The sequence below is a fragment of the Salvelinus alpinus genome, chromosome 23, assembly GCF_045679555.1.
Source record: "Salvelinus alpinus chromosome 23, SLU_Salpinus.1, whole genome shotgun sequence".
Taxonomy (NCBI): Eukaryota; Metazoa; Chordata; class Actinopteri; order Salmoniformes; family Salmonidae; genus Salvelinus; species Salvelinus alpinus.
Genome location: NC_092108.1, coordinates 47,667,371 through 47,687,585, shown reverse-complemented (window position 1 = coordinate 47,687,585; position 20,215 = coordinate 47,667,371). Strand labels below are relative to the sequence as shown.

General features: G+C 39.3%; 1 protein-coding gene across 1 annotated transcript in view; it reads left to right on the top strand.

Moving 5' to 3' along the window:
* Positions 1–417: 417 nt before the first annotated feature.
* The window catches only part of basp1 (brain abundant, membrane attached signal protein 1), a 50,286-nt gene continuing 30,488 nt past the window's right edge, over positions 418–20,215 (top strand). Inside the window, exon 1 of the mRNA XM_071362597.1 lies at positions 418–738. The gene's annotated coding sequence lies outside the window, so the exon portion shown is untranslated. The remainder of the gene's footprint in view (positions 739–20,215) is intronic.

Below are 20,215 nucleotides of genomic sequence, written 5' to 3'. Positions count from 1 at the left end.
AAGCATTTCGCTACACCCACAAAAACATCTGCTAAATATGAGTATGTGACCAATAACATTTGATTTGATGAATGAAAGATGATAATTGTACAAGATGTGTAAGCTCGCATTTAAGGGGGCTGTGTAAGCGGCTTTGTAAAGAGCTTACAGGTGGGCAGTGGTAAGGGCAACGGTTTCACAGACATCATTGGGAGTAGGGCAGAGGGCTGCCCAAAAACGCAAGCAGTTTTACAAGCAGTGTGGTTTGTGTTGCTCATGCCTGTGAGGAGCGGCTAATGGATCAGCACTCTAGGCTCCAAAGTATGAAATTAGGTGAAGTCAAGAGCAGGTGCTGTGCATGTTTGACCAATGAGCAGAGTGCATCTTGTAAACCAATCAACCAATGTTTTAACGAGAACATTCGAGCTGATAACAACCGGGACCGCTGGTCTCTACACGTAATCGAATGCCTGCCTCGCGGTTCAATTGCTGTTTATCGTGGCCCATGTGAAAGCCCCTTTAGGCATTTGTAGATCAGCCCTCCACTTCTCAGCAGCGTCGCGCGCCCAAATGATCGCCAGAATGGAGTGAACCGTGTGCGTGCGTGTGCGTGCGTGTACGTGCGCGTGGCGCCAGGGAAATGCAGAGTGAGCCACGCAGAACACTACCATAATAGGCACAAGCTACCACGCGCACAGGCGAAGCCGCTTGATAAAACACACTTACTGAAAGGAGGGCTTTGTAACTTCACTGTCAACGGTAAGAATCACTCCATTGAATATTTATTTTTGAAAATCATTAACAATTGCTCAAGTGCGCTTTTTTAAAGCGTTTTATTTTCTGGTTGTGTAGATTTGTGCTTTTCACCTATCCATTTGGATAGCTAGAGCGCACGTTGGATAATGGGGTGTATTTGACAAAAAAGGAGCACTTCTGAGCAAATTGACTTGACAATGATTATGTGGACAAATCCTAAAAATGTATGCGTAACCTTGTTTGCAATGGAAATGTCATAATTAGTCCGTTTTCCCTTCTATGCAATTCTATAAAGGGGTGTGTTCTCTTTCTCGTGCACAATGTCTGGTGGAGTATGGACCTTTTCCGCCATACAAGTATTTTACATGTCTTGATGATAGTGTAGTTTGTTAATCTATGAGCTCTTTAAAAGTAAATATGACTGATTACAAACATTGTGTGCTAATGATGCACAAAGATCACAATTTAGGCTGACCAAATGCACAGAAACTCCACATTTTATAGAGATTGCGGAACATCTCCAAATGGAAATTATAGTAATTCCAGAAATAAGATTCTTTGCCCCACCTCTTTGTGTATGGAGGTGTGACACATTAGCTGTGCTACATGTAACACACACACACACACAAACAAACACACACAGTCTTATCATCTGAACGCGACCGAATTATGTCATAGGTGACTGATTTATTAATATCATATTTCATCTGAATGTGCACAAATAGGAGATGCTCAGTTCTTGTATGGCATGTGTGATGAGAAGGGGGGGGGGGGGTGTAGGCTACTAGAGTGCTTATCCTTTCGCAAGACTCTTTAGCATCATTAAAATATGTAGCATCATATCTGATTCGGTTAAATAATAAGTAAAATATCGTTATCGTTTTTAGTGTCCATCGTTGCAATTACATCTCAAATACTATTGGGTTGGAGTGAAACTTCGATTGGTAATGCCAAGTCCTTTGTTTGGCTGGGACGCATGCGCATTGCTTTTAGGGTGTGGATTGCTGGATGCATGATATTCTCTACCTTGCTTATCAATTGCCTGTCGCCTGTCCCGTAGTTCGGTATCCTTATCGATAGCCTAAAAGACTACTTTATTTCGAAAATCGAGAGATGTGAGAATGTGCACGGCTTCTTTTTTACGACAGTGATTAGGGCGGGAATGAGACGTTTCGTATTGACATATTATATTATCAAATGTATGACCTAAACATTTGGCTATTATTAAATGACAATAAAAATAGCTAGTGTTCGGTTTGCTTTAATGCATGTTTGTAGGCAATGCATCAAGCTACACTGTCGCCTATACTTAAGCCACCTGTCAAGAAGCAGCATAATGCATTTCAATAACTGCTCTGCTATGGATGCATATCATTTTAACGCATCATTTGGGTATCATCATTACATCTGCAGGAGGGGAATTGGCTATACATTGGAGGCAACCTGATGTCTATTCAATGCTGCTATGAAATTATGGCTGAATAACTCATCCCATAAACGAAGCTATAGTCTAGTGAGCACCATCCAAAGTCCATGGACTTTGAAATTTGGTCCGTCCGCCCTGGCTTTGATTTCAACGTCCAAAGTAATAAATTTTTTCTCCGATTGGGACCGGCCTTAATTTCAAACTCCACAGCCGTCTGGTACTTCACTATACTGTACTCTGCTGTGATCTACTGTGCTGTCCAAACTTGTGAAACATAAATGTCTATGTTTGGGCCAAATCAAGGCCATTACAGACAGAAATACTCCTCGCCCCCCCCCCCCTCCTGATTCGGCAGGTGAAGAAGCTGGATGTGGAGGTTCTAGGCTGGCGTGGTTACATGTGGCCTGCGGTTGTGAGGCCGGTTGGACATACTGACATATTCCCTAAAATGACATTTGAGGTGGCTTATGGTAGAGAAATGAACATTACATTCTCTGGCAACAGCTCTGGTGGACATTCCTGCAGTCAGTATGCCAATTGCACGCTCCCTCAACTTGAGATATCTGTGGCATTGTGTTGTGTGACAAAGGTTTACATTTTAGAGTGGCCTTTTATTGTTCTCAGCACAAGGTGCACCTGTGTAATATTCATGCTGTTTAATCAGCTTCTGGATATGCCATACCTGTCAGGTTGATGGATTATATTGAAGAAATGCTCACTAATAGGTATGTAAACACATTTCTGGGATCTTTTATTTCAGCTTAGGAAACATGGGACCAACACTTTGCATGTTTATATTTTTGTTCAGTGGTTGCTTCAGGTTGTGTTTTTACGGCCTTTTATGCATTTCCTTGGAATCAACTCTAATTCTAATGTTAGTCTGTTATAGTTTGTTAAATGGCTTACAGAAACAAAAGATCAAAATGTAGACCTATCCCTAAATAGGTTAACTTGAACCCATTTGCACTCCACATTGAAGCCATGCTATTACTTAAATAGTATTCACACTGATATAAGGGCTATAGTTCAGGGCCCGGTTTCCCAAAAGCATGTTAAGTTCACCATTAGAACCTTCGGAGGATCATCGTTAAATCTCCGAGCTGTTTCCCAGAACCAGCGTTAACGTTGCACTTCAAAATGAACGCAAACGAATGCCTGCCTCAGACACCTTGATGCACAGCGCATTGTTATATACTGTTTTACCCTCCTGTGTCACTTGATTAATTTTTCTATCTGTGACCGCTGATAACTTCAGAACAAAGTTGACTGCAAATACAAAGTTGCCAATGTCTTTGCAATTGATACAAACAAGTATAAAAAAATATGCTTTAAATGAAAACTGAGATGACGGCATTAAAATAAACAGTAGGCTATTTTAATTATATTAAAATACATTTCATGTTCAGTCGAGTTCTATTTTGCTACTTGTAAGCTAGGCTACTGTCCGTAATTTGTCTCAATATATTTAATGATGTGTAGCCTAACGTGCCAAAACTGTGATTTAATGCATTTTTATTGGGTAAGCATTAGAATAAGCCATGTCAATATTTGCAGCTGTTGTGGAAATATTTCTCTAGGAGCTGATCTGTCATCAGTATTGTGAAATAATTCTAATGTTAAGGTAAGATTTGAATTGAGAAAGCTGAAGAGAGCTGTCAGTATCGACATATGCTCCAACGATGCACTCAGTGACCATTCTATCTGCGTGGTGTTTTGGGAAATGCATGTTACATATTCAGTCATTGTAGGAAAGATGCATTGTTAAAACACTCGTAAGCCTAAGATCCATCGCTATCGGGAAACTGGGCCCTGTACAGTCGAGTACAGAACAGTAATGTTCATACAGTAAATTAAGTGTGAGTATAGTAAAGTTCAGTATAATGTACTATATTGTACTGAACTCCACTCTACTTGACTGTACTCTATGACGTGAACTCTACTGTATTGTGCTGAACTAGAGCAACTTTGCTCTACTGTGCTGTATTGTACTTAATCTATGATTGGTTCAGATTTGGCTGAGTCCAGGCAGACCAAATGTGGTCTTGTTTGGGGGTGAGTTCATTTAGAATAATACTCGGCATGCTTTGAAAGAGTACATTTACTTTTTAGGCTTTTAGCAGAAATGTATCCAGAGCGACTTACAGTCTGTGCATTCAACTAAGGTAGATAAATAACCACATATCATATTCATAGCAAGAAAAACATTTCTAACTGTTACGGAGAACGTTACTGATAAATTGTGAAAACTGTTGCAAAGTAGACTAAATGATTACGAATACAGGAATGGTGTTGTTGTAAGCTTATGGCTAGCTGCATATGATCTTATTTATTTTTGAGGTTTTGATGTTACCGGTAGAGTGCAATGGTATGTCTTATTTAAGGGATCCAATTCCACGGGTGGAAGCAGAAAATTTAACACACATGGCTTCTTTGTTGAACTGCCAATGAATGGGGTTATGTGTTTCACGTTCACATAATACTGTTTCTGTTTTAATTAAAAACCAAGCAGTTAGCACACTTGGACAGAGGGTACAGAGAATGTAGTAGGAACGTAGACAGGTGCTCAGGACATTGCCCTCAATGCTAACTCTAGCCGCACCCACTAAACCTCTAATTAGCTTTTGGCTGGGATTCATGCTAATAGGCAGAATGTAAGTATATTCATTTAGATAGAATATCTAAGTACAAGTCTTTGACAAAATAAAGACCAAACAAAAATCCCAAACCAATGTTGAAATAATATAAAATGGCCCTTTGACTACTACATTAGACCATTTTACAGTTAATAGGATGGGTTCCTTAGAATTTACTAGGAATCATAGGGAGTATTTAATCATTTAATGTTTGTTTCTCGATCTATAAAAAAAATACAATTGAACAAATAGTATCCTGCACTTATGGTACCCTATAGGCAATATGATTCCCTTCTCCTGCAAAATGTCTAAATGAAAAGTACACAATGAAAATATATACACTACCATTCCAAAGTTTGGGGTCACTTAGAAATGTTCTTGTTTTTGGAAGATATTTTTTGTTGTCCATTTTTTTAAATAACATCAAATTGATCAGAAATACAGTGTAGACATTGATAATGTTGTAAGTGACTATTGTAGCTGGAAGCTGCCAGTTCAGGACTTGTGAGGCATCTGTTTCTCAAACTAGACACTCAAATGTACTTGTCCTCTTGCTCAGTTGTGCACCGGGGCCTCCCACTCCTCTTTCTATTGTGGTTAGAGGCAGTTTGCACTGTTCTGCGAAGGGAGTAGTACACAGCATTGTACGAGATCTTCAGTTTCTTGGAAATTTCTCACATGGAATAGCCTTCATTTCTCAGAACAAGAATAGACTGACGAGTTTCAGAAGAAAGTCCTTTGTTTCTGGCCATTTTGAGCCTGTAATCGAACCCACAAATGCTGATGCTCCAGCTCCTCAACTAGTCTAAAGAAGGCCAGTTTGATTTCAGCTGTGCTAAAATAATTGCAAAAAGGTTTTATAATGATCAACTAGCCTTTTAAAATGATAAACTTAGATTAGCTAACACAACGTGCCATTGGAACACAGGAGTGGTGGTTGCTGATAATGAGCCTCTGTATGCCTATGTAGATATTCCATATAAAAAATCAGCCGTTTCCAGCTACAATAGTCATTTACAACATTAACAATGTCTACACTGTATTTCTGATCAATTTGATGTTATTTTAATGGACAAAAAAAATTGCTTTTTTTTCCAAAAACAAGTACCTTTCTATGTGACCCCAAACTTTTGAACAGTAGTGTATGTTTTATGCCCAATATGGTCATGCTTCAGATATAACAGCAATGCAACATTTCCTCGTCCCCAGTCTTTATACTGTGAGCACCATCTGTCACACAACACCCTGTCTGCCAAGAAATCATGACTGCAATACAAACTGACAATGCTATTTAATGCAGCCAGAATTGGCATACCATCAAACCAATTCAAGATACCTTGATGTGACCATATCCAAGACAGAGCCTAACTTTCAGCCAAATTTGCTCTGCATTTGGTGACAAGTTTATCATTATATACTGTGGGCTCTATTTTCGTCTGGCATTAAGGCGGCACTAGTGTCAAATGCACGTTACTTTGCAATCGTCATGTAACTGGCATTTTCCAGCCCTAATGCCACGTTTGGTAATTTACCTGTCTTACATCAGCCTGCTTGCGCTCAGATTGGCGGGGTGGAAATATTTGAGGTATAGGCCCTTTAAACATGATCCAAAGTGCTAATTTCAAGCAGCGCTGATGGGTATTTAAGACCAACCAATCGTTGCTTTTAGTGATAACGCTGTTCGTTATAGCATGGATTTTGACAGCGGAATCGCAGCCTATCCAGCCGTGAGACAGTGCCCATATGCAGATGGACTAAGAGTAACCTAATGTGCTTTCGTTGCTTGTATTCTTCATTTTTAAAAACTATTTTTTTTCCACATTTCATTTTATTGTCTATAAAACCAAGCATAGCCTCCCCTCTCCTCAATGAAGGCATTTTTTTTGGTCTGCCCAATGCAATCGCGAAGTAGTCAAGACTGTCGATAAAGGGTTTGGCTCCTGAGACCGCTTGGAAATACATCTTAGTCACCAAAGCTTTAATAAAATATCAATTTTGAGAGTAAAACAGTGAGCTGACATTCCCTTTTTATCTATGCATTGTAGGCAGGCCCACCTAATTTTAGCCATGCAGGTCCCATTTTGGATGTGTGTAGAGCATCTACAGATGGATGATCCAAATCAAGTGGAACCAAATGTCTTATTCCCTTCTGAAAATACAAGGTGCAAATGCTCGGTAAAAAGCTTAGCAAATCTGGTCCTAGTTTAGAGGTAGAGAGAGATCAGTGGCTTACATCATGTAAGATATGATGGATAACGTTGTGAGTCCTAGTTAAGTCGGCTTTCATTTAGTGTGTGTGTTCAAGAGTGGGTGCTGAAGAGAATATTAGTCATTTTCTCACCTCTTTTTTTATAGGGCAAGAGGGGAATCAAAGGCTTGTCAAAAACATTCAATTGTGTGTGGGGCAGGGGTTATAGATGCTCACTCACCCCAACATGCACATTGTGTGCTTTGAGAAAGAGCTAATGTATCTGTGTGTTAACAAGAAAGTGTGCGTGTGTCCGGACCCCTCTGTAGCAGGGGGTTTGGAGGACAGTACCCGGTCTCCCAGCGCCTCCCCTGTCTGCCTGGCCACTCTGTGCAGACCTGACTACTGTGTTGTGGCTTTGCCCATGTCTGCCCTGGTGCTGCCCACTCAACCACACAGTGAAAGGGTCAATGAGAAGCTGTCTTAATAGGACCAGCCCAGTCAGAGGTAGAGGGAATTTATTTATTTATAACCTTTATTTTGACAGGGAGTCAATGCTGAGACAAAGGTCTCTTTTCCATATGAACCCTGTATAGCACCACAAGATACATTAATCTACACATTCATATACACAGTAAAATATTTCTATTTTTTAGGGAACCCCATTAACTGCTAATAAAACAAAAGATAAAATATTATTACACCACTACATATCTACAATACAAAAATGTATAATACCACCATACAACAATATTACAATGTCCGTGCGTATGCGTGTGTCTGTTCCTGTATCTCTTCAGTCTCCACTGTTCCATAAGGTGTATTTTAAAATCTGATTCTACTGTTTGCATCAGTTTCTTGATGTGGAATAGAGTTCCATGTAGCCATGGCTCTATGTAGTACTGCGTGCCTCACATAGTCAGTAGTTTAAACAGACCTCTGGTGACATGTCTTGTGGGGTATGTATGGGTGTCTGAGCTGTGTGCTAGTAGTTTAAACAGACACCTCGATGCATTCAGCATGTCAACACTTCTTACAAAAATAAGTAGTGATGAAATCAATCTTTCCTCCACTTTGAGCCATGAGAGATTGACATGCATGTCATTAATGTTAGCTCTCTGTGTACTTTTAAGGGCCATCTGTGCTGCCCTGTTCTGAGCAATTTGTAGTTTTCCAAGGTCCCTCTGTGGCACCAAACCACACGTCTGAACAGTAGTCCAAGAGTGAAAAAACTAGAGCCTGTAGGATCTGCTTTGTGGCATGTCTTTAGTAATGCCAGTGGCATGTTTTTAGTAAAGATTGAAAAAAGCAAGGGGCCTAGACAGTTGCCCTGGGGAATGCCTGACTCTTATGTTGGAGAGGCTTCCATTAAAGAACAACCTCAGTTTTCTATTAAACAGGTAACTGTGTATCCATAATATAGCATGGGGTGTAAAGCCATAATACATACGTTTTTCCAGCAGCAGACTATGATCGATAATATCAAAATCCACAGTGAAGTCTAAAAAAACCACCCCCACAATCTATCATCAGTTTCTCTCAGCCATTTGTGTAAGTGCCATGCTTGTTGAATGTCCTTCCCTATAAGCGTGCTAAAAGTCTGTCAATTTGTTTCTGTAGTATAGCATTGTACCTGGTCACACACCATTTTTTTCCTAAGCTTACTAAGCGTGGGTAACGGGCTGATTTTGGTCGGCTATTTGATCACGTAAGCGGGGCTTTACTGTTCTAGCGGAAGGACTTTTGCTTCCCTCCAGGCCTGAGGGCACAGACTTTCTAGTAGGCTTAGATTGAATATGTGACAAATAGGAGTGGCAATATTGTCCGCTGTTATCCTCATACATTTTTTGTCCAAGTTGTCAGACCCAGGTTGCTTGTCATTGCTGATAATCAACAATACTTTTTTTCACCTCTTCCACTCTCTCTTTACGGAATTCAAAACTACAATGCTTGTCTTTCATAATTTGACCAGTTAAACTTGGATGTGTAGTTTCAGCGTTTTGTTTCTGGCATGTCATGCCTAAGTTTGCTAATCTTAGCAATAAAAAATATAATTAAAGTAATTGTCAATATCTGTGGATTTTGATGAATGAGCCAACTGATTCAATGCATGATGGAGCTGAGTTAGCCTTTTTGCCTAAAATGTAATTTAAGGTGCTCCAAAGGTTTTTCCTCATTCTTTATAAAATTGATCTTTGTTTCATAGTATAGTTGCTTCTTCTTTTTATTCAATTTAGTCACATGATTTCTCAATTTGCAGTACATTTGCCAATCAGGTGTGCAGCCAGACTTATTTGCCATTCCTATTGCCTCATCCCTCTTAACTATACAATGTTTCAATTCCTCATCCATCCAAGGGGATTTAACAGTTTTTACAGTCATTTTCTTAGTGGGTGCATGCTTATTAGTAACTGGAATAAGCACTTTCATAAATGTGTCAAGTGCAGCGTCTGGTTGCTCCTCATTACACACCAGACCAACAAATATTATTTACATCATCAACATAGAATACGTGTTGTAGTGATTCCTATGACCTCTTATACACTATATTAGGCCCAGCCTTTGAAACTTAGATTTTCCTAGACATGGCAACTCTATTGTGATCACTAGATTTTATGGATTTTGATACTGCTTTAAAGCACATATTTGCAGCATTAGTAAAGATGTGATCAGAACATGTTGTTGATTTCATTCCTGTGCTGTTTGTAACTTCCCTTACTGATAACCTGAACGAGGTTGCAGGCACTAGTTACAGTTTGAAGTTTTTTCTTGAGTGGGCAGCTTGAGAGCCAGTCAATATTTAAATCACCCAGAAAATATACCTCTCTGTTGATATCATATACATTATACAGATACTGACTGTTAGCACTTGGTGGTCTATAGCAGCTTCCCAGATGAACCTGTAGCCATATTACTTCGACAGTATTTAACATGAGATCTTCTCTAAGCTTTACAGGAATGTGGTTCTGAATACACGTTATTATTCACAACACATGAAAAGCAAAATACAATCAGAAAAACACAGTAAAAAGGTCCCTAGAGGCACCAATTCTTCCCCTTTTTAAAGTGTATTGTAGATCATTGCACACGTAGTAAGGTGCAAGGAATTTTAAGGCTGCTTTACATAACTCCTTAGACACCAAAGGAGTCTCCAGTGTTAACCAACCCTGTGAACGATTTTAAATCTTAACAGTGACTTTAGGTAAGTCGGAAAGTTTGTGGAGCAGGGCTTTGTAAACCAAAAGTGCGTAATGATGTGATCTACGTGACTTCAGAGGTCCAGCCAACCTTTTGGTAAAGAATACAGTGATGAGTAGTAAAACTAAGGGAGCTATGAAAAACGGCATCCGAGGGTTTAAGAGTAGAGGCAGCTGCACATTGATAAATAGTATCAACTATCAGTATGAACATGAACAGGTAGAAAGGTTGATCTGCTTCCTGTTGACTAGAGAGAGTCAAGATCTGTTTCTGTAAATGAAGCCCACTTTAAATCTTAGTTTCTTAACAAGCTCAATCGTATGTTTAAAAAAAGAAATAATCATTGTCAATCCAAATATCAAGATATTTGTATGCAGGGACTCGTTCGATTATAGAACCATCCGATGAGTAAAGATGTAATCCATCTGAGACGACTTATGAGAACATGAAAACAACATGTATTAAGTAAGAGTTTTAAATCAGTAAGGGCTTCCTGCAAAATTGGACTGTAGCTTGGTCACAGGTCAGCAGTTAGGGTAATTGCGTTCATAATAGTATAATTCGCAATTTTTTTATGTTTTATTGTTGCAGATTGACCAATAGCATTTATATAAATAGTGAAAAGAATAGGTGCTAGTATCACCCCCTGTGGAACACCTTTATGTACTTCAAGCAATTAGGACTTAAACCCATCAATCACAATCAATCACAATAGCCTGTGTCACTCAGATAATCATGAAACCATGAACAGGCCTCAGAGCTCAGGCCTATCAAGGACAACTTATTCAATAAAGTAGCATGATCAAAAATATCTAAAGCTCTTGACAGGTCCACAAACAAAGCAACACATTATATTTTAGTGTCTAGGGAATGAGAGAAGGAAGTGGGGTGGGGGTATGCTGTCTATAGCCCCGTTTTATACCTGGTACTAATATGCGTCCTTTGTCCTGATCTTGTCCAACTGATCTTGTGCCTAACTTCCTCCAGATGTAGTTAGGCACACATTGTAGACAGATTTTGACAGTTAAACCATTTAAAATCATCATTATCCCGCGTTCTAAATAAGTATCATTTTTAAGAATATCTGTCAAATAATTTGCATACAGGGAGGCACCAGGACATCTAGCATGTGTAGATGCATATATGAAAATGTGGGCACAACCAGAATGTGGACAAGATCAGGACAAAGGATGCATGTTAGCGCCAGGTATAAACAAAGCTTTAGTTTGGGTTAAAAGGCAACAGGCCTAAGGGATTGATATTCAAAAAAGAGGGTAGTGCGGGATGTGCTATTTTAAGAGTGAGGGCTCGAGTCAATCTGTATCGCGGAAGCGTTACAGATTGTGCGATCGAAATGTAAAGGTCTTTTCCGATTGAGCCTACACATGCAGCTTTTACCGTGAATGCAGTCTCCGCTAACGCGGGAACATTGCCTTTAAGTTTAAATCACGCTGTACCGCCGAACTTCAGTGGTACAGATTTAATCCAACCCTGAATTCACAAACATTGTGAACGTACCTTACAACTATATTTTCCTTCTGTAGATCCTATTGATTGATGTTCAGGTCACATCTTTAGTGGATAAAAGCAGTAGGCCTGAAGAAAAATGTGTACCTTACGCAAAAATGCAATGCAAGAACGCAATTAGGATCGTCATGCTGCGTAGTAGTGATATTTAGACAAGTTGTACTTCCCTTAACATGTTGTAGTTGACAAACCAGCAGACAAAGAGAAAATTGCGTTTGAAAAATAAGACATTTTTGAAGTGAACCACAGGTGTAACCTAGGTAACCACAGGCAGTTTTCCCTAAAGGCAGGCAGGGTCAAGACGTTATATCTAATACCGACTGGGACATGCGCTCTCTCTCTTCCAGACTAATGGCTAGAAAGTTTGGACTGTAGCCTAAGGTAACCAGTCCATCCAGTATGCATAATAATACAGTCCACACTCAAAGGCGATTACTAGAATGTGTTTAATTTTGGAGTATAGGCTAGACCAATAATGTACCAAAGACATCTAAATATGTTTTTTAAAATGTTTTATGCTGTGTGTAATATGTGTTAGGCTGTATTGTATAATGACAATCATTATTTTAATTCTGTTTTTTTGTGTGGGCTTGGGCTCCTATTCAGTTGAAGTCAGAAGTTTACATACACTTAGGTTGGAGTCATTAACTCGTTTTTCAACCACTCCACAAATTTCTTGTTAGCAAACTATAGTTTTGGCAAGTCGGTTAGGACATCTACTTTGTGCATGACACAAGTAATTTTTCCAACAATTGTTTACAGACCGATTATTTCACTTATAATTAATTGTATCACAATTCCAGTGGGTCAGAAGTTTACATACACTAAGTTGTGTGTGCCTTTAAACAGCTTGGAAAATTCCAGAAAATGTCATGGCTTTAGAAGCTTCTAATTTGAGTCAATTGGAGGTGTACCTGTGGATGTATTTTAAGGCCTACCTTCAAACTCAGCGCCTCTTTGCTTGACATCATGGGGAAATCACCCAAAACCTCAGAAAACAAATTGTAGACCTCCACAAGTCTGGTTCATCCTCAGGAGCAATTTCCAAATGACTGAAGGTACCACGTTCATCTGTACAAACAATAGTACACAAGTATAAACTCCAATGGACCACGCAGTCGTCATACCGCTCAGGAAGGAGACGTGTTCTGTCCCATAGAGATGAATGTACTTCGGTGCGAAAAGTGCAAATCAATCCCAGAACAACAGCAAAGGACTTGGAGGAAATGGGTACATAAGTATCTATATCCACAGTAAAACGAGTCCTATATCGACATAACCTGAAAGGCCGCTCAGCAAGGAAGAAGCCACTGCTCCAAAATCGCCATAAAAAAAAAAAGCCAGACTATGGTTTGCAACTGCACATGGGGACAAAGATTGTACTTTTTGGAGAAATGTCCTCTGGTCTGATCTAATAAAACAAAAATAGAACTGTTTGGCCATAATGACCATCGTTATGTTTGGAGGAAAAAGGGGGAGGCTTGCAAGCCAGAGAACACCACTCCAACCGTGAAGCACGGGGGTGTCAGCATCATGTTGTGGGGATGCTTTTCTGCAGGAGGGACTGGTGCACTTCACAAAAAAGATGGCATCATGAGGAAGCTAAATTATGTGGATATATTGAAGCAACATCTCAAGACATCAGTCAGGAAGTTAAAGCTTGGTCGCAAATGGGTCTTCCAAATGGACAATGACCCAAGCATACTTAAAAGTTGTGGCACAATGGCTTAAGGACAAGAAAGTCAAGGTATTGGAGTGGCCATCACAAAGCCCTGACCTCAATCCCATAGAACATTTGTGGGTAGACCTGAAAAAGCGTGTTCCAGCTCTGTCAGGAGGAATAGGCAAAAATTCACCCAATTTATTGTGGAAGGCTACCCAAAACGTTTGACCCAAGTTAAACAATTTAAAGGCAATGCTACCAAATACTAATTGAGTGTATGTAAACTTCTGACCCACTGGGAATGTGATGAAAGAAATAAAAGCTGAAATAAATCATTCTCTCTACTATTATTCTGACATTTCACATTCTTAAAATAAGTGGTGATCCTAACTGACCTAAGACAGGGAATATTTCTAGGATTAAATGGTGAAAGTTTAAATGTATTTGGCTGAGGTGCATGTAAACTTCTGACTTCAACTGTATAGGCCTATGCATAAGCTCTAATATGCGTATGGGTGTTTTTGAATTAATCATCACCTTAGAAAGCACTGTTCATTTCCCACTCAGTTTCAACCTGTTGTTGAACTTCTTTTATGATACTGTTTTGATCATAAGTGTTTGATGTGATTTTTCGATTGCATTTGCATTGATGTCAGTGGATAGAGGGACAATAGGTCGCTAATGGCATGGTACTCAGCGCTCTAACAGTTGCTAGCGAGTTGGGTACTACCAACACATGTACAGAGTGCATAAGTGGAGTTTGCCGGGACTCAACAGTCATGTGGAATTTCCTGTGTGGCGGTAATAAGGTCACCGCAACAACCCTAGCCATACCATATTTGTGGGCTTGAGAACAAACGTTACAACCCCCGCCTGAAACTCCTTCCACTCACCTTTTATGGTAACAAAACTGCCTCATTTGCTATATAATTTGGAGATTTTGGAACTGGGCCATGACAGTTTCTAAAAGAAAGCGCAATTGGCAAATTTGACATTTTCTGTAGAGGTATAGGCAGAATGTTAATCTTTTTGTAGTCATTTTTTTCCATTAAAAAAAAAAATCATTTTGCCTATAGCGAGTGCCAAACACTGGCTGCGCATTCCTCAAGATTGTCTATCCGGACAATTTAAAAGTATATGTAACAGCCCATACATGCTACATCCACACTACAGCCCACACAAAATTGTTCAACATTTTGTTCAACAAGAGATAGAAACACCATCTCCTGCCTTGATAAAGGCTCTATTATTAAATAGGCTATGATGTCATGCTCCTTGCACACAATACTGTAGCCTATCCATACTGTCAAATATTTTAAATAAACTACAAGTCTATTTACTTAGATAAATGGTGGCCTTTTATTTGTTGTGTAGTGGGAATAAACCAGTCATGTCAAAGGAGAGACATGTCTTGCAATATGATGATTATTATTATTTAGGCCAATTGAATAAACACACAAGGCTACATTCTGCTATCTTAGCTACAGCAAATGCATCCGTTTTATCATTAGGCCTAGGCCTACGTTTGAATGTTTTTAGTAGTCTACCATTATTATATGCCAAATTCCTGTGTATCAAGCAACTCCACACGTCATCATTCATCAGAAGTCAAGGGTGGCGTCGTCCTCTTTGAGCCCACTGCGGTGACGGGATTCCTGACTGGGCTGCCGACATTATCGAATAGCTTCGCTGCTCTGGAGCCTGATGTCCCGGCGCCATCTTCTCATGGAGCGTCGGAGGTTCCTTCCGTATCGGCCAACGTTGTGATGGCATCGCCGGGGTGTAAGGTGGGTTCTGCTTTACCGGTGTTAACGGCGGGCTCTGCTATTCCTGTCATTTGTGCAGGGCGAGTTAAGAGGAGCCCCTGGTGGAGCTATGGTTGGGCTGAGGGCTCCGGCTCGAAATGGACAACAGCCATCAACCATTATGGGAAGCTCCATGTTTAGATTGTTGGAAGTCTCTGAAATACCCGTACACTTTGTTTTCCTGGAGCTAGGGTATTGGAGTTATCAGAAGTCAAGCCCACCGTCAAGAAACAGATTCCTGCTCTGAAAACAGTTGCGTTGCATACGTGTGTGAAATCTGTGAAGCTAAGAGACAATTTCTTACAGCTCTTGGAGAATGCTCAGAAATTAGCAGGACATCTAATTGTCTCGGGCCCAATTCCATCTCCTTGCCGTTGCAGGACTGAGTCTTTTAGCCGTCTTTGGTCTCTTCACCCATGGTTAATGCATCTGACCAAGGACTAGGGCATGTCCTTCATTGACAATTTTGACTCTGGAATAGGCCTGGCCACTTTGTAAGATGGAATTCACCTAGGTGAAAATGGCTCCCGGCTGTTGTCGTCAAATTGGAAAGGTTCTTGGTCAACTAAATTGATGTGAGGACAATATTAGCATTATATGCAAGTCAGTTTTTACCATCTTCTCTTTGGTCACTATGGGAGTTCAACATGTTGTATCTGATTGCTATTCCTACTTAGTTTCCCCCCCCCTAATAGGTGTAATCCAATCTTTGTGTCTCCTGAAATCTCAAAGTAATCTGACTTTTATTGAAACTGATTTTAAATGCAGAAAATGTTTGACATTTTTACATCTTAACATTCATACTTTATTACATGAAATGGATAGTGTCAAGATCTGGCCCTCTCAGGCAGACCCTTATATTTAAAGAAATCAGAAATCTGGTTAACTGATAGCAACCTCAGAGTCCAGGGTTTTATGGATGGTTACAATGTGTTTAGGCCTGCTACGAAAGGCAAAGGTGTTGCTATTTCCACAAATAATCTTCTTTCTGTGTCTGTTAAAGGCTACCTCTATTCCTAAACAATTTGAATTGTTGGCTTCCAGTCTTCAGTTGGGTTAAAACATTTTTGGGGAATCTATCGTCCACCCTCCGACAAGAAGTGTGTACTGAACAAACTCACTGATTTTAGTTGCCATTTTTACTATCCCAGAGGTGTTGATCGCTGGAGATTTTAATCTTGCATGGGGAACAGTCAGGCTATTTTGAGAATTCTGTCAGTAAAACTAGTTAATAAAGCAAAATCTGATTTATGTTAATACACTATCTGAATGTACAGGGAACCCAGATACATTTTGGAAAGCTGTTATGTCGCTTACGGGGTGTCGTCTCTTCTCTCCCCCCAAAAATGTATTTAGATTCTGGCCCTATTACTGACAAAATTGATATCATTAATGCATTTAATCACCATTTTATCTCAGCGGGTTATGTATTTCAAAGCCAACTCTTGAAAAGAGTAGTTTGGATGTTGATGGTGAAAATCTATTGAATGATAATGAGTTTTCTTTTTCGGAAATTCATTTGGAGCCTAGTGTACTTAAGTGTGCAGCTCCCTTTATTGCTGGCTCAGTAGTCCACATTTTTTTATTTAACAATGTTGTCAGGAAGTATTCCAAAAGCATGGAAATCCACATATGTGCTGCCACTCCATAAGGGTGGAGCTACAAACGATCTTGACAACTATTGCACCATTTCAAGACTACCTTCTTTAACCAACGATTCAAGAATCCTAGCTAATGTACAACTTTGTTCCTTTTTTAATCTGATAATTGTATTTTTAATATAAAGCCATAAGGGTTTATGCCTGGGAATATTACTATCACAGCAGCCAGGCTAGTTAATGATCTTGTCAATGCCTTGGATGCTAAAAAGAACTTTGCTACCTTGTTTATTGACATATCGAATGTGTTCGACACTGATCATTCTGTTATGCTGAAGAAGTTATCAAAAATAGGCCTGGGATATACAGCCTGTTCATGGTTTCAGAATGATCTTAGTGCCAGAACACCCGCCATCTTAACAGATGGGGTTAAATCTGAATTTCTTCACATTCAAAAAGGTGTTCCTTGGTTTGATTTTGGGTCCATTATTGTTCACCTTGCATATTAATGACATAGGAAACACTGTTAATACTTCTAACATTCATCTCTATGCAGACACAGATTTGTGTTCCTGTGCCACCTCGGTGCAGCAGGCCGTTTGTGAATTTCATCAAGACTTTGATTCAATTCAGAAATCACTTACAGATCTTAAATTAGTGTTAAACACAAGTAAAACCAAGCTCATTCTGTTCTCTAGGTCACGAAATGTTGACCCTGAGGACCTGCATATTTGCGCTACAAATGGAGCCCAAATTGAGCTTATTTCTCAATATAAGTACCTGGGTGTCTGGATTGATGACACGTTGTCCTTAACGCATATAGAAAATCTGACTAAGAGGCTAAGATCCAATATTGTTTTTTTATATCGAAATAAATCATGCCTCTGTATTGAAAATAGGAGAAAGATTGTTCAAACAACGCTTCTCCCTGTATTGGATTTTGGTGATATTGTTTACACGCATGTTTACAACCTCTGTTTCGAAACCTTTGGACACAGTCTACCATTCCGCAATACGTTTTATCACAGGTGACAATTTTAGTACTCATTGTAGTCTGTATAAAAATGTGGGTTGGACCTCTCTGTCTGTAAGCAGAGAGCTGCATTCTCTTATTTACAAAGCAATCTTACAGAGACTGCCTCCATATGTAACTTCATTAATAAAGTTGAGAATCGTAAATTACCAAACCCGTTCTCAGGAATGGGTATTACTAGAGATCCCTTCAGTCTCCACAGATTTGGGGAAAGTCTTTGTTCCACAAATTAGGGGCAAAAAAACAAAACAAAACAATCTGCAGAGTAAACTGCCACTCAGGCAGTTTAAATTATTGATTGAGGACCTCTGTGTAGTTGAATGTGATTGCTTTTATTAAATGTTTATTTTGTTATTGTGTTATACAATATGTTGTAGTGTATACAGGGCTCTTATAAAATAGATTTTTAATCTCAATGTGACTCCCTGTTTAAATATAAGGTTAAATAAAAACAGATTAGGGCCTAATGAATTTATTTCAATTGACCGATTTCCTTCAATGAACTGGAACTCAGTAAAATCGTTTAAATTATTGCATGTTGCCTTTATATTTTTGTTCAGTGTATATATAATTTGTATAGGAACATTAGACATGCAGTGAAGTGAATATAGTGGGTTGGGTTTTGATTTGGTGCCAATAGATGACACTGGGGGCTAAAATGATTCGTATTTTATCATATACATGCATACATACATACATACATACATACATACATACATACATACATACATACATGCAGTTCCATGTGCAAATACACATGGATACATACACAAATTGTATGCAATACTTATACACTTACATGCATCATATGAACAGTATGTGTAGATAATAGTGATCGGAAGCTCGATTCTTTTTACAGACTCGGACCTTTTCAACTCGATCAGTCAAAATAACAAATCTTGACTCTCATTTTGTCCTTTTTATGAACAATGACCTAAACTCAAAAGACGCCTGATTTGACAAGTTTCTCGTTCACTATAGAGGGCTTATTGGAGCAGTCATTTTGTGACTGAGATTTACAGAAGTGTGCTTCAAACAATGTTTACATTGTGACCGACCGCTTTGATTCTATCTTATGTAGCAAAATTTGAAATTGTGTTTTTTTTTACATTGGATAAAAGCAGAGACCCAGAGCTTCAAAATGGTATAGCATACACTGCATTTGAGGAACAATGAGACAGTAATTCTGCTTTGAAAATGCCTAAACTTGTAACCTCACTTTTGAGAAAATGACCTTTGAATATTTTGGTACACATACTGGAGAGCTCTTTGTCTACACCCATTCAGCATCGTTCACACCCTTTTTTCAATTTTCGCCTAAAATGACATACCCAAATCTAACTGCCTGTAACTCAGGCCCTGAAGCAAGGATATGCATATTCTTGGTACCATTTGAAAGAAAACACTTTGAAGTTTGTGGAAATGTGAAAGGAATGTAAGAGAATATAATGCAATAGATCTGGTAAAAGATTATACAAAGAAAAAAACAACCGTTCTTGTATTTTTTTGTACCATCTTTGAAATGCAAGAGGCCATCGTGTATTATTCCAGCCCCGCTGCAATTTAGATTTTGGCCACTAGCTGGCAGCAGTGTATGTGTGAAGTTTTAGACTGAGTGCTCTGAAATCGGAGTAGATTGCCAGAGCGAATTGACCAGCTCCGTCTATCAACAGTTGTCGCAGTGACATTCTATTGAAATGGATACTTGCATAGTGGACTCTTTTTGTTAAGACATGTAGCTAGATTAATCTGCATGTAGCCAACCAACCAGGTTCAATGTTACCTAGTTAACATTAGGCTATAACTAGCAAAGCAAATGGCTCTGAGATACGAATAATAAGATCATACACGTAACGTTAGCTAGCGAGTCAGTCAGCTAACGTTGGCTCCCTAGCTAACAGTACACTTTAACTTGAAATGAAAATGACTTTCTGTCAAAATTAGAAATGTGTAATATCTAAAAATGTAGCTAGATAGACTATCTTACCCGTATACATAATGGATGGACACTTCTGCCTGTCACGAATGACACAGTTGCCCTTAGTTTGAAGATGTAATCCGGAGACTGGTGTTTTCTTCATCTCCTTAGCTATCATACTCTAATTCCACTCGGTCCTCCAGAAAGTGGAGAGCAACACTTATGCAGTTCTACTACGCAATATATATATTTTAAAGCCACATTAGACAGGATTACCTACACATACTGACCAGCTCAAATAGACCGAAGCATGCTATATGGTAGACCAATCCAAACTCATCTCTCGGCATGTCCAGCCCACTCATTATCTCAGCCAATCATGGGTAGCGGGAAGGTTGCTGTCTTTCTGTGGCTAAACCAACTAGGCAAATTGTTTAATTTATTAGTTTTTACAGATGGCATCCAAGTTTGTTATTAAGGCACATGAAAGT